The sequence below is a fragment of the Triturus cristatus genome, chromosome 9 (genome assembly GCF_964204655.1).
Source record: "Triturus cristatus chromosome 9, aTriCri1.1, whole genome shotgun sequence".
Lineage (NCBI taxonomy): Eukaryota > Metazoa > Chordata > Amphibia > Caudata > Salamandridae > Triturus > Triturus cristatus.
Window position 1 is genome coordinate 911,134,669 of NC_140592.1, and position 12,736 is coordinate 911,147,404.

Below are 12,736 nucleotides of genomic sequence, written 5' to 3' on the forward strand. Positions count from 1 at the left end.
TTTCTTAAATGCTTGCGAAAAGTTAGGAAATCGCGAAATTACCGATTCCTTAAATTAGCACTGAAACATGGCTCATACATACCGTTTAGCGATTTTTTGTTCGCAAACGCTGTTTTTTGCGATTTGCAGCGTTTGCGAGTAAAAAATCGCTTGATACATATGCCCCCTAGTGTGTAAAACATATAAAGGGGGCAGAGTGGAAATACTCTGACCCACTAGAGGTGCTTAGGGGGTCCCAGAAAGACCCCCTGGGGCACCCTTTAAAAAAAAGGCGAAATGCGCACATGGTGCGCGCATCCTATCACGTTGGGTGCGTGGATCAACGGAAATGTTTTTTTAAAAAAAAAGACAAGAAATCATTGGTTGTATGACTACTTTGTACACTGAAAGGTAGGGTGTATATTTCTGTTTTTTAAAGGTATGATTTTTATTGGTTAACAAAAACAGATTGTAAGGAACATTATATATGATTAGCTGATATGTTGAAAAGTGAAGCGCACTTCCTCTATTGTTTAGCAACATTGCTGAACTTCTGACTTGTGTGCTCAGTGCAGTGTTCCATGTCCTGTTTCTATGGTAACAGGCAGAAGGCAGATTGGGGGAAGGGTTAAAATGTATTTCAGTTGGAAAGGGTTGAAAAGTTTAACCAATAGAAATGTGTGTTTGCTTTTGAGTTTATGTGTGAAGGATTGTGATTTGATGTTTACATGTATATGTGTGGAAAATGAAAGGGAAACTTTTCCATTCTTTGTTTTTGCTGAGAGGTGCACAGTGCAGAGATTCTGTAAAAGAAAATATGGTGAGTGACTGATATAATTCTTAATCTACAAAAGAACTTGAAAGATGAGTTTTTTAATTGTGAGGGGATGTATGTAGACTATTTTGATTTTAATCAGACTAATGTATTTCTCCTGCTAAAGTGTAGGGAGTACTTTTTTTCTCTACAATCTTATTGACAGTGTGTGTGCATGTAGAAACCATTCTGTGATAAGCATTTGTGTTTTTCATGTGTTTGCAGACAGATAACTGTGCTGTTTTTATATTTTGGTAGAATTAGAAACCAGTCATTGTTTATGAATTTGTGAAATGAGTTATGTTATGTTTCTATACTAAAATGTAGTACTTCTTCTAGATGAAGAAATGTGTTTTGGTATAGTGCAAGGTATAGTGTTGTTTGTCTAAAATCACACAGTGAGTATGTGTGCATTTGGGAACCACTGTGCGAGAAGCATTTGGTAACATCGTGTATTTGCTGACAGATAACTGTTTTAACCTGTCATGTTGTGAAGTTTTAGTAGCATTAGAAGACAGTTATGGCTTATGCTTTGATTAAATGAGTCAGGCTTTGACAGAAAAGTGCAGTCCTGAAATATGTAGATTGTGTGCAGTTCCCTTACCACTTGCTGCACTGTAGTGAATGAGTTTTGGTAAACTCCTAGGGATAGCGGTGCTTGTCTAGAATCACACTGTGAGTTAGTGTGTATTTGGGATCACTGTGAGAGAAGCATTTGGTAACATCATGTATTTGCTGACAGATAACTGTTTTAAAACCTGTCATGTTGTGAAGTTTTAGTAGCATTAGAATCCAGTCTTTGCTTATGCGTTGAATAAATGAGTCATGCTTTGACACTAATGTGCTGTACTTAAATATGTAGATTGTGTGCAGTACCATTAACTCTTCTAGACTAGTGAATGCGTTTTGGTAAACTCCTAGGATAGTGTTGCTTGTCTAAAATCACACTGTGAGTCTGTGTGCATTTGGGTAAGGATTGTGAGAGAAGCATTTGGTAACATTGTGTATTTGCTGACAGATAACTGTTTTAAAACCGTTCATGTTGTCAAGTTTTAGTAGCATTAGAAGCCAGTCTTTGCTTATACTTTGATTAAATGAGTCAGGCTTTGACACAAAAGTGCAGTCCTGAAATATGTAGATTGTGTGCAGTTCCCTTACCACTTCCACAGTAGTGAATGAGTTTTGGTAAACTTCTAGGGATAGTGGTTTTTGTCTAGAATCACACAGTGAGTCTGTGTGCATTTGGGAACCACTGTGAGAGAAGCATTTGGTAACATCATGTATTTGGTGACAGATAACTGTTTTAAAACCTGTCATGTTGTTAAGTTTTAGTAGCATTAGAAGCTAGTGTTTGCTTATGCTTTGATTAAATGAGTCAGGCTTTGACACAAAAGTACAGTCCTGAAATATGAAGATTTTGTGCAGTTCCCTTACCACTTCCACAGTAGTGAATGATTTTTGGTAAACTCCTAGGTATAGTTGTTGTTGTCTAGAATCACACTGTGAGTCTGTGTGCATTTGGGAACCACTGTGAGAGAAGCATTTGGTAACATCGGGTATTTTTTAGCAGATAACTCTTTTAAAACCTGTCATGTTGTCAAGTTTTAGTAGCATTAGAAGCTAGTCTTTGCTTATGCATTGATAAAATGAGTCAGGGTTTGACACTAAGGTGCAGTACCATGTAGTATTCTCTTCACTGTGGCAGAACTGAAAATTTAAAAGTTTTACCCAAGCACTGTCCTAGAAGTAGTCTGATGATTTAGTCAGTTTCTAAGTACCAAATAGACTGCTTCAAATGTTTATGCAGTATGCATGTAGTGTTCTAACATACTATACACTTGTCTTTTACACCTTCAATTCCCTAGTCAGTATCCATACACTTCCAGGAAACACCCTGTCACTCTTTTTGCAGTCCTCTAGTGACCCATTCAACACCATGTACTAATCCATTCACTATGCCAAAACCCAAACACTTATACATTCACCAAGACACTCTCTTTCCAGTGCTCTAATGATTCAGTCACTGCCTAAGTATTCATGCACTGAGCCAGGCCTTAGCACATGGACTTCTTCAAACCCCTATCCACTATGCATGCAGTCCTCTAACTACCCACACACTTGTATTTTACACCTTCAATTCCCCAGGCAGTATCCACACACTTCCAGCAAACACCCTGTCACTCCCCTTGCACTCTTCTAGTGACCTATTAAGCATCATGTACTAATCCATTCACTGCGCTAAAACCCAAACCCTAATAAATTCACCCATGCACTCTCCTTGCAGTACTCTAATCATTCAGTCAGTACCCAAGTACTCATCCAGTGACCCAGGCCTTAGCATATGGACTGCTTCAAACCCCTATCTACTATGCATGCAGTCCTCTAACCACCTACACAATTGTCTTTCACACCTTCAATTCCCTAGTCAGTATCCATACACTTCCAGGAAACACCCTGTCACTCCCCTTGCAGTCCTCTGGTGACCCATTCAGCATCATGTACTAATCCATTCACTGTGCAAAAACTCAAACACTTATAAATTCACCAAGGTACTATCTTTGCAGTACTCTAATCATTCAGTCAGTGCCTAAGTATTCATGCACTGAGCCAGGCCTTAGCACATGGACTGCTTCAAACCCCTATCCACTATATATGCAGTCTTCTAACCACTTAGACACTTGTCTTTCACACTTTCAATTTCCTAGTCAATATCCATACAGTCCAGCAAACATCCTGTCACTCCCTTTGCACTCCTCTAGTGACCCATTCAGTACCAAGTACTAATCCATTCCCTGTGCGAAAAGCCTACCACTTATAAATTCACCTAGGAACTCTCCTTGCTGTACTCTAATCATTCAGTCAGTACCCAAGTAATCATGCAGTGAGCCAGGCCTTAGCACATGGACTGCTTTAAATGCCTATGCAGTATGGATGCAGTCCTCTAATCACCTACACAGTTGTGTTTCACACCTTCCCTAGTTAGTATTCATACACTTCTAGCAAACACCCTGTCACTCACCCAGTGTGTCTCCTTATAGTACTGTAATCATTTAGTCAGTTAGCATGTAGTGTTTTAGTGAGGTAGGCTTTAGGGCATTACCTGCTTCAAAGTAGTATGCACTATGCATGTAGTGTTTTAACCATCGTCACACTTGTGGTTCAGGGCTATAGTTTCTTAGTCAGTATTTATATAAAATGTGTTTGTACAGTAATAGAATAGTATAAATTTGAAAGTTATTAATATACATTTATTTGTGATTCTTTTTTACAGATACAGAACAGGAGTGTTTCTCATCTGTTTGCACTCTTCTCGTGCAAGATTGTTTGGTCCTTAGGTGTTTCATCATACTTGCTGTGCCGCACGAGTATTTTTTGTTAGGATCCCCTCGTAACAAAACTCTTTTGAAAATGTTGCGCGTGAGAAAGGTGGCATTGGTCTTTGTTTGCCCCTCGAGAAAAGTAGAAAATGTCCACATCACTGAAGGAAAACGTTGTGGGCGTGGTGCATCCTTCAAAAATTCATCTTGAGATTCTGTGAATATTTTAAAGCAATATCATTTACAGTTTTTGTAAGTTAAAGTTAAAAAATGTGTTAGCTGTGTGCATTTTATATATCTGTGATTTGTATCTTTTTTTTTTTTGAGAATGACGTTGTTTTTTTCTTAATCTTTGAGATTGTGTTTTTTTTGCTCGCTGTTAAGTGATGAGTACGATTGAAATCACTATTTTTAGCGAAATTTAATATATTCTGAGAACAGCAAAAAAGGCAAAAAAATTACTTTGTGGAAATTATGCTGTGTTGTAAAAAATGGATTATTACATGTTATAATTTTTTTTTCCTTTTCTTTCACAGATCCAAATTTTAAAATAAGCAATTTATATGAATTTATATTGGAATGAAAAACAGAAAAAAATGTATACAATTTGTTATTCCTATTACTGTGAAGGTAAGTTTAACTAAGTCTCAATATGCAGAATGAAGAGGTCTGCAAGAAGCTACAAAGTTGAAACACGTTTCTAAAAACACTCTGTTTATGTAGTTTTGAAATCTGACCATAATCAGAAATCATGTGACCTGCAAAAAAAGAGATTTGAGGGGTTCATAATATTTCCCATTTTAGCTATTGAAGGGCCGCAATTATTTCAATCATTCTTCTTTGAACATCTTTGCAGACAAAACTCTGTGCTTACCTTCTATCATTCGCAAGGAAATTTAAAAACTGAAATATGTCACTTTTTGTAACATAGTTATTGTGCAAGATACTCTTACATATTTACAAAGAGAGGAAAAGGCACTCTGTGCACTTTTTATACTCCATGTAAATACAACCTCATCATGCACACCACTTTGTGTTGAAAGGGTGTTCTATAAGTGTTGTTGTGCATGATTGCACTTAATACTTATAGAACAAGACACATGTCTAGATTTATCACAAATGATAAATCTCGATATGTGTGTGAATGCTGCACCATTCTAAAATTGGTGTAGGAAAGCACAACAAGGAGAATTGTTTTAATTTCTCCACATTTTTATATCTTCAATGCATGCTGAAATGTTCAGCATACATTGAAGGAGAAAAATGCATTTTCTCATTGTTTTTGTGCAGGAAGGTGTGTCTTCCTGTAGAAAAACAAACAGCACATGACACAGATATCCTTGTACTATGGTGCAGGGGTGCCTGTGTCACCACATGGCTGCAGTTTATGCAGCCGTGCAGAGAGAAGCATAGATATGCAACATATTTATGTACATATGTTGCATCCCTGTGCTTCCAAAGTACTACAGCACACTGCAGTTAAAGAGGTTACTGTGTGATGCTGCAGCACTTCCTCATAGTTCTGCACTTATACATTCACCATACGCTACTAATGCATTCATTCAGTCAATTACGTACTACACATACATTCATCTAAACTTTCACACACTAACAAAGAAATTTAGCTCTTGTTTTAAACCAGGAAAGTTAGTTCTTAGAAGAACTTATTTTTTTCTTCTTTTTTGTTTTTTAATTTTTTTGTACTTTTTGGAACAATTTTGTTATTTTTTTGTTTTTTTCAAAAGGAAAAAAAGACAACAGGAGGAACAAAACAGTCAACTTCTGCAAAAAAATAAAATAAACACAAGTTTAGCACTTATGGTTTTGCTGCGCTCGGCAGATTAGTTCAATTGACTGCTCACCGTAACATAGTAGTTTGTTGCATTTAATGCAACTAATTTTTAGTTTTCCAAATTCTGGATGTATGTCCGGGTGAGTGCTTGATGGTGATGCTGCAGAAGTGCTTGCCACTGCTGGCTGAGGCTGCTGTCGGAGTCTTCTGTATTCCTGCTTGGCCAGGTTCACGGTATGCAGAGTCTTCAGGTGTTTTAACATACTTGCAGTCCCACAAGAGTATTTTTTTGATGGATCTCCTCTGGAAAGCACTCTTTGACATATTTTACATGTCACTTTAGTTGAATTAGTTTTATTTTGTCCTTCTGGGAAGGAAAAAAATTTCAACACCGCAGAGGTGTGTCTTTCTGGGCGTGGAGGTTCCACAACAAATTCCTCATCGGACGAATGGTCTGATTCTGATGGTGGCTGCTGTGCAGAAGCCATTGTCTTCAGAAAAATTGCAGCTGTGGAAATCTTCCCCAAAAAGTTTCTTCTAGTTCTAAGGTGTGAGATGTTCCTCCAAAGAAGCTCTAAGAATGATTGAAATGGGTGGGGTCTTTCAATAGTTAGAATAGGAAGTGTAATGAACCAATCAAATCTCTTTTTTTGCAGGTCACATGGTATCCGCGCACCCTGCGCTTACGCAGCACCTACCCAGCGCGCATCCGCGAAATTGAATAAAAAAAAAAAATAGGATTAAATGTAAAAATATATTAGTTTTAAGACTAGTTTAGTGTTTGTCTTCAATTAATATTCACATGAAATAGATATATATATGTTTTTTTAAATGTTAAATATTTCGTGGGATCCGCGCACCTATTGCATCATAGACGCAGTTGACGCATCGCGGAAGCGCGTAAACGTCGCGTTACGTACATCGAACGTGTCGCGTATACGCTGGAAGTCGCGTACTGGTCGCATTGCGATCGTGCACTGAACACGTACCCTACGCATACCATGCGCGGATGCTATCGCATAGGGATCGGGAACGGTGCGCGTAGGGTGCGCGGATCCAAAAACATTGAAAAAAATATATAAAATAAAGTTTTGCACATATAGTTAAAAAAATCATTTGAAAAATATAAAAAAATATGTTTGAAAAACCCATTAAGTTCAAATAATATTTTTTAATTTTTAAAAGAATTAATTGAAAAAATAAGTTTAAAAAATGGTGGTTAAAAAGTATTTTTTTAAAAATGTTAATTAATGAAATTGACACACTGAATTTGAAAAATATACAAATCCAATCAAAATCATTAACCATGATATCTTCAGAGATAAGCTATAGATAGGAATTAGCATTTAAAAAACCTTTGAAATTCACTGAAAAAAACAAAAGTTTCAGGGGCGCTATAGTTAGGAATTGGCATTTAAAAAACCTTAGAAATTCACTGAAAAAAACATAGGTTTCAGGGGTGTTATAGTTAGCTGGACATTTCCCTCGTACAAAACCCTAGAAATTCCCCTGTTATAGTTAGTTCAGCTAACTATAACTCGCGCCCCCGCAATGCACTGCTGATGACGTCACATATTACATCACTCATGACATGGTCAGTGACATCATTGATGACATCACTGATGACATCTCAAATGACATCACTGATGACATCACTGATGACATCATCCAGTGACTGTGTGTTTCTGTAAAGTTTAAATATGTTTTATATATTTATAGTGAAAGGCCTGTTGAAGAATGAGTGGGTGTACAAGTGTGTGAATGGATGATTTTGTAGGTGTGTAACTGACTCTATAAGTGAGTCATTACATGTATCTTACTGTAGACTAGTGACTAAACTGTGTGAATGTCTGTATGTGTCTGTGTGTTTGTGTATAAGTGGCTGCATGGTTTTGTGAATAGCTATATGAGTGTCTATATGGGTTATTGATTGGTTGTCTGAGTATCTGTATGGGTGCCTGAGTGTTTGTGTGCGTAGGCTGTGTGTGACTCTGTGCATAGATGTGTGAGTGGGTGATTCAATGGGTGCATGGTTTTAAGAGTGCATCTGTGATGAACTGTATGGTTGAGTGAGTGTATGTATGGGTGTGTTAGGGATTGAATGTATATCTCAGTGGTACATTTGTGACTAACTACATATGTGAAAGGCAGTATATATGTGTGTGTAAGAGTATATAAGTGGGTATATGTGAGAGTGTGTGATTGTGAGAGTGGCTGTATGGATGAGTGTGTGCTTGTATCAGTGATTCTATAAGAGCGTAAAAATGTGGTACTATTTTTATGAGTAAGTGAACTTGAGTGTGTTTAACTGTATAGGTGAGTAAATTGGTCTGTGTTTAATTATTTGCATGACTGACTAGGTGTGAGAGTACCTCTATGGATGATTGGTGGTGTGTGAGTGTCTATATAGGTGTATAAATGCATATGATAGTCTTGTACGGAGTGACTGTAAGTATGAGTGACTGTACAGGTGAATGAGTGGGGGTGTATGTAGACCTAATAAGTGGGTATGTAGTTATTGGTATTGGAGTATCTATGGTTTTGAGAATGGACGTCTGAAATTTGGAGTTGGTGTATCAACTGTTAAATTAGGGTGTGAGAAGATGCAGTAATTTATCACATGGATGACATCATCAGTGATGTCATCAGTGATGTCATTTGAGATGTCATCAGTGATGTAATCAGTGATGTCACTGACCATGTCATAAGTGATGTAATATGTGACGTCATCAGCAGTGCATTGCGGGGGCGCGAGTTATAGTTAGCTGTACTAACTATAACAGTGGAATTTCTAGGTTTTTGTATGAGGGAAATGTCCAGCTAACTATAACACCCCTGAAACCTATGGTTTTTCAGTGAATATATATATATACATATATATATTTATCTAATAAGAAAACATAATTGGAATTTCAAGGCAAAGGTAGTTACCAACTATAGCAAATGTTGAGGCAAAGTCGGTTTGAATGGAATTAATGGTTACTGCCAATAAAAGACCTCTGATTTGTCGTCTGTAATGCGTCATCTCGGTCTGTGGAGGGATCTGTCATTGTAGTCCCTTTTCTATGTCTATGACAGCTGCCAAATGGTCCTACTTTTTTGTCGATGGTTACTCAAACCGTAGTCCTACTTCTAGGTCTATGACCTGTCCCGTTTTTGTTTGGAGAATCTGGTCACCCTAGGTCTGGGAGACTCGAGCCGGGCACTGCTCCTGCCTTGTGCTGCCTGGCCGCCGGTGTCTCTTCTATGCTGTTCTTTCCCTGTCAGGAGAATTGGCCTGCTGTGTAGAGACTTGGGGCCTTATGTAGGTAGCCTAACATTTACCACTTCATAAATACCGAATTTTACCGATTCGGTATTTATGAAGTGATAAATGCTATGTAGGTAATCCATCGGTAATGTTTACCGAATCGGAATGGGTCGGTAATTTAGAATCGGTATTTACCGATTCGGTAATAGTAACTGGCTTCCCATTGATTCCTATGGGCCAGGAGGCCCATAGGAATCAATGGGAAGCCAGTTACCATTACCGAATCGGTAAATACCGATTCGGTAATGTGGGGAGCACAATCAAGGGTGGCAGGGTGTCACAGTGACACCCTGTTGCACCCCTGATTCCTGCATGTGTGCACATGTGGCACACATACATGCCCTAAGGGCATGTATGTCTGCCACATTGCACACTTCAAAGTGCAAAGAAATGCTTTTTTCCAGCTATTCGTTATTTACCACCAACTAAAAGTTGGTGGTAAATAACGAATCCCCACAACATCCACACACTCCCCCTACAAATCATTTCAGGATTCGGTATTTACCGAATCGGTAAAATTACCGATTCGGTAATTTTACCGATTCGGTAAATTACCGAATCCTGAAATGTGCCCCCTACATACCAAAAGCCTGAATACCGGTCGGTAACGGGATAATTACCGAAAATCGGCCGTTACCGACCGGTATTGGGCTTCCTACATATGGCCCTTGGTGCTGCATGAGGGCTCATGCTGGGTCTAGGATCAAAGGGACCCATTCCGGCATGCTGAACAGGAAGCGGAGGCAGCTGAGCATGGCCCGCATCTGGGCGCAGAGTGAGGAGTGAGGCTCCACACTAATCTTGTCTGGCTCGATTCCCAGCCAGATACGTTGTCCAGCATCCTTACCAGGCAAACGTGACACCCATACTGCACCTTTTCAATCCAACACACTCATGACCCACCCACTAACAACCTTCTCCTTCCTTCATTCTTGAAATTTTGCAGCAATCCTCGCAGCTGTATGTCTCCTTCCCATCCATTTCCGGCATTCTCCTCCGTCTCTGACGCTTTGTTCCAACAGGAAATATGCAGTTCATGGAGCTATTCCCCTCTGCTTTCAGGATGTTTATTAGTTGGTAATGATATTTGAAGATGTTATATCACTTTGTAAAAGATGGTATCAATTATGATCAATATTGTTTACAATATGTTTATCTATCATATGTCAGTTGTATGCACCCAAGTTATGATGTTCAAGTTGAGGCTGACAATCCTTTTCTGATACCAGATTTTGTTGCCTTTTTATTTACCCTATTTTTGCTGTTTTTGCTTTTAATTCTGCACAATTTATCCCTGCTAAACAGTAGTAAAGTGCTGGTGCTCCTTCTTTCAACATGTGATATTGACTTACCTGTGACTGACCACACAAAACCTGGTGCCTTAAAGCCATGTCCTTGTGATACTTACTCTGAACTGGACACATTACATTTAACTTTTTTCTGTGAATTTTATGACCCCCCTTGCGTAAGAAATGTATTCTCCCGCTGCTCAGACTTGGCCAATTTGCTCAAGTAAGACCTGCATTATTGTATCTACAAATGCTTCCTTCATCCTTGGTCTGCTTTGGGGTTGTGAGGTTTTTTACAGGGGGCACTAAGACTGAGGAAGAGACTTCCTTTGCAATAATTAGGCTGTTGTTGTTTAATGTTTTAATGAGATAATATATGTGTTATTCTTGTGCTTGACAAGCAAATGCCTTATCACGTTTGCACTTTATCTGTTGCGCTTTATTCCTAGAGTGGCATTCGGCGACTGTTTTTAATGATGAATTTTTATCTGCTTGTGGTTTTAGCCTCTGTTAAATTCATTTGGGCCATTTTTGGCTTTTTTTAAATGTACATGTGGAACTTTTCTATGTTACTGAATTTTTAAATGTTTTAGGTTTTGCTTTTATGGCTATTAGTGGAGAAATAAAGTATTCTTGACTTGAAAAAGACTCACATCATGAGGCCCTGTCTCCAATCGCAACAATTCCCAACATATAAAATTCCCTCCACCTCCTTAGTTCCTGTTACTTTTTTGTGCTCCAATCTTGGGCAGGCGCTGGACACTTGCTCCAGTGACTTTTTTGCGGCTCCTTCATTGCCAGGTGGTACCAGCAGGTTTGGGAGGCCACGCAGACCTATTTCTTGACCGACCTATGCCGTGGCATGTGCGCTGCCTCATGCTGCATCCATGAGGGGAGGTGATTGCTGCAGTGCAGAGATGCAGCTGAAAACCGGCAGGTACAGTGAGTGAGGGATGAGTGTGTCTGCCTGCAACGTGACAGTTTCTGGAGGCTTCACCTTTCATCCTGGTCATTCGGCCGGGCCTGATGTTTGTGTTGCTCTCCTTCAGCAGGCTGGTAGGGCGTGTCTTGGTTGCAGTGGAGACAGACTTCTCAGCAACCGACTGTAGACAATCTGGGCATGGCGCCACCTCAGGTGGGGGGAGCTGCTGAGGATCTCTTTCTGCAATTTGCCAAGTCTGCGGCGCTGGCTTTGCCTTTGCATCATATGATCAAGGAGGTGATTTTCAGGCCCTGGGAAGAGCCTGAACATACATAGCCAGATTTCACGTTTTCTCCAAATGTTCATTGCCTTGGAGGAAGGGGATACGCTGTTGCCACATTCCATCAAGGTGGATTCTATGCTGGCCCTTCTCATTGGTCATTTCTCTCTAAATCTTGATGATTGTTTTCCATGTGGACAACAAAGTGAATGGTGGACTTAAAAAGTCTTTCACTGCCTCTAATATGGTGCTCAGAGTGGCATCATATGGAGCATTAACAGCTCAGTCCTTGGTGAAGCATTTTGATGTTTTGGAGAAGGCCATGCAGGAGGTTTCCAATGTGATGAATTTTATCGTACATTTGGAACAACAAGCTAAGTTCCTGGCTGATGTTCCAGCAAATGTAATCAAGCCATCATCTGTGACTGCCTCATCAGCTATCATGGCTAGATGTAACCTGTGGTTGTGGGATTGGAAGGCGAATTATGAAGGTGAACTTGGCAGAGAAGTCTGCTTTTCTTAAATTGCCATATGAGAGGGGCAAGTTGTTCAGTGATCATCTGAATGGTTTGATTTGTAAATTGTTTAAAGATAAGAAGCACACCTGGTCATACAGATCCTCTTCCAAAAAGTCATCCAAGACTTGGAATCGCTCAGATGCTCAAGAGACCAAGGATTCTCCTTATAAGGACAATCACTCATACTTGTTTAGGCTGAAGAGATTTCAGCCGACGAGAGGCAAACAACTAGATGTTTCCACATAGGTGGGGACTCAGATCGGTGGCTTTGACAATGGTGTTCGGTTGACAGCATTTCTTCCAGTATGGGTGCTTTCCATCCCAGACAAATGGGCAAGGAGCATGGTGCAGCATGGCCTACTTATCGACTTCACCTCTCCTCCTCCCGGGTAAATAGCTACACCCATTCCAAAAAATCTTGTGCAGAAGGAGGCCCTGCCTGCTGAGATTTGGAGAAGAGGGCAATCACCCCAGTGCCAGAGGGTCAGGCTGGCCATATTTATTCTATCCACTTC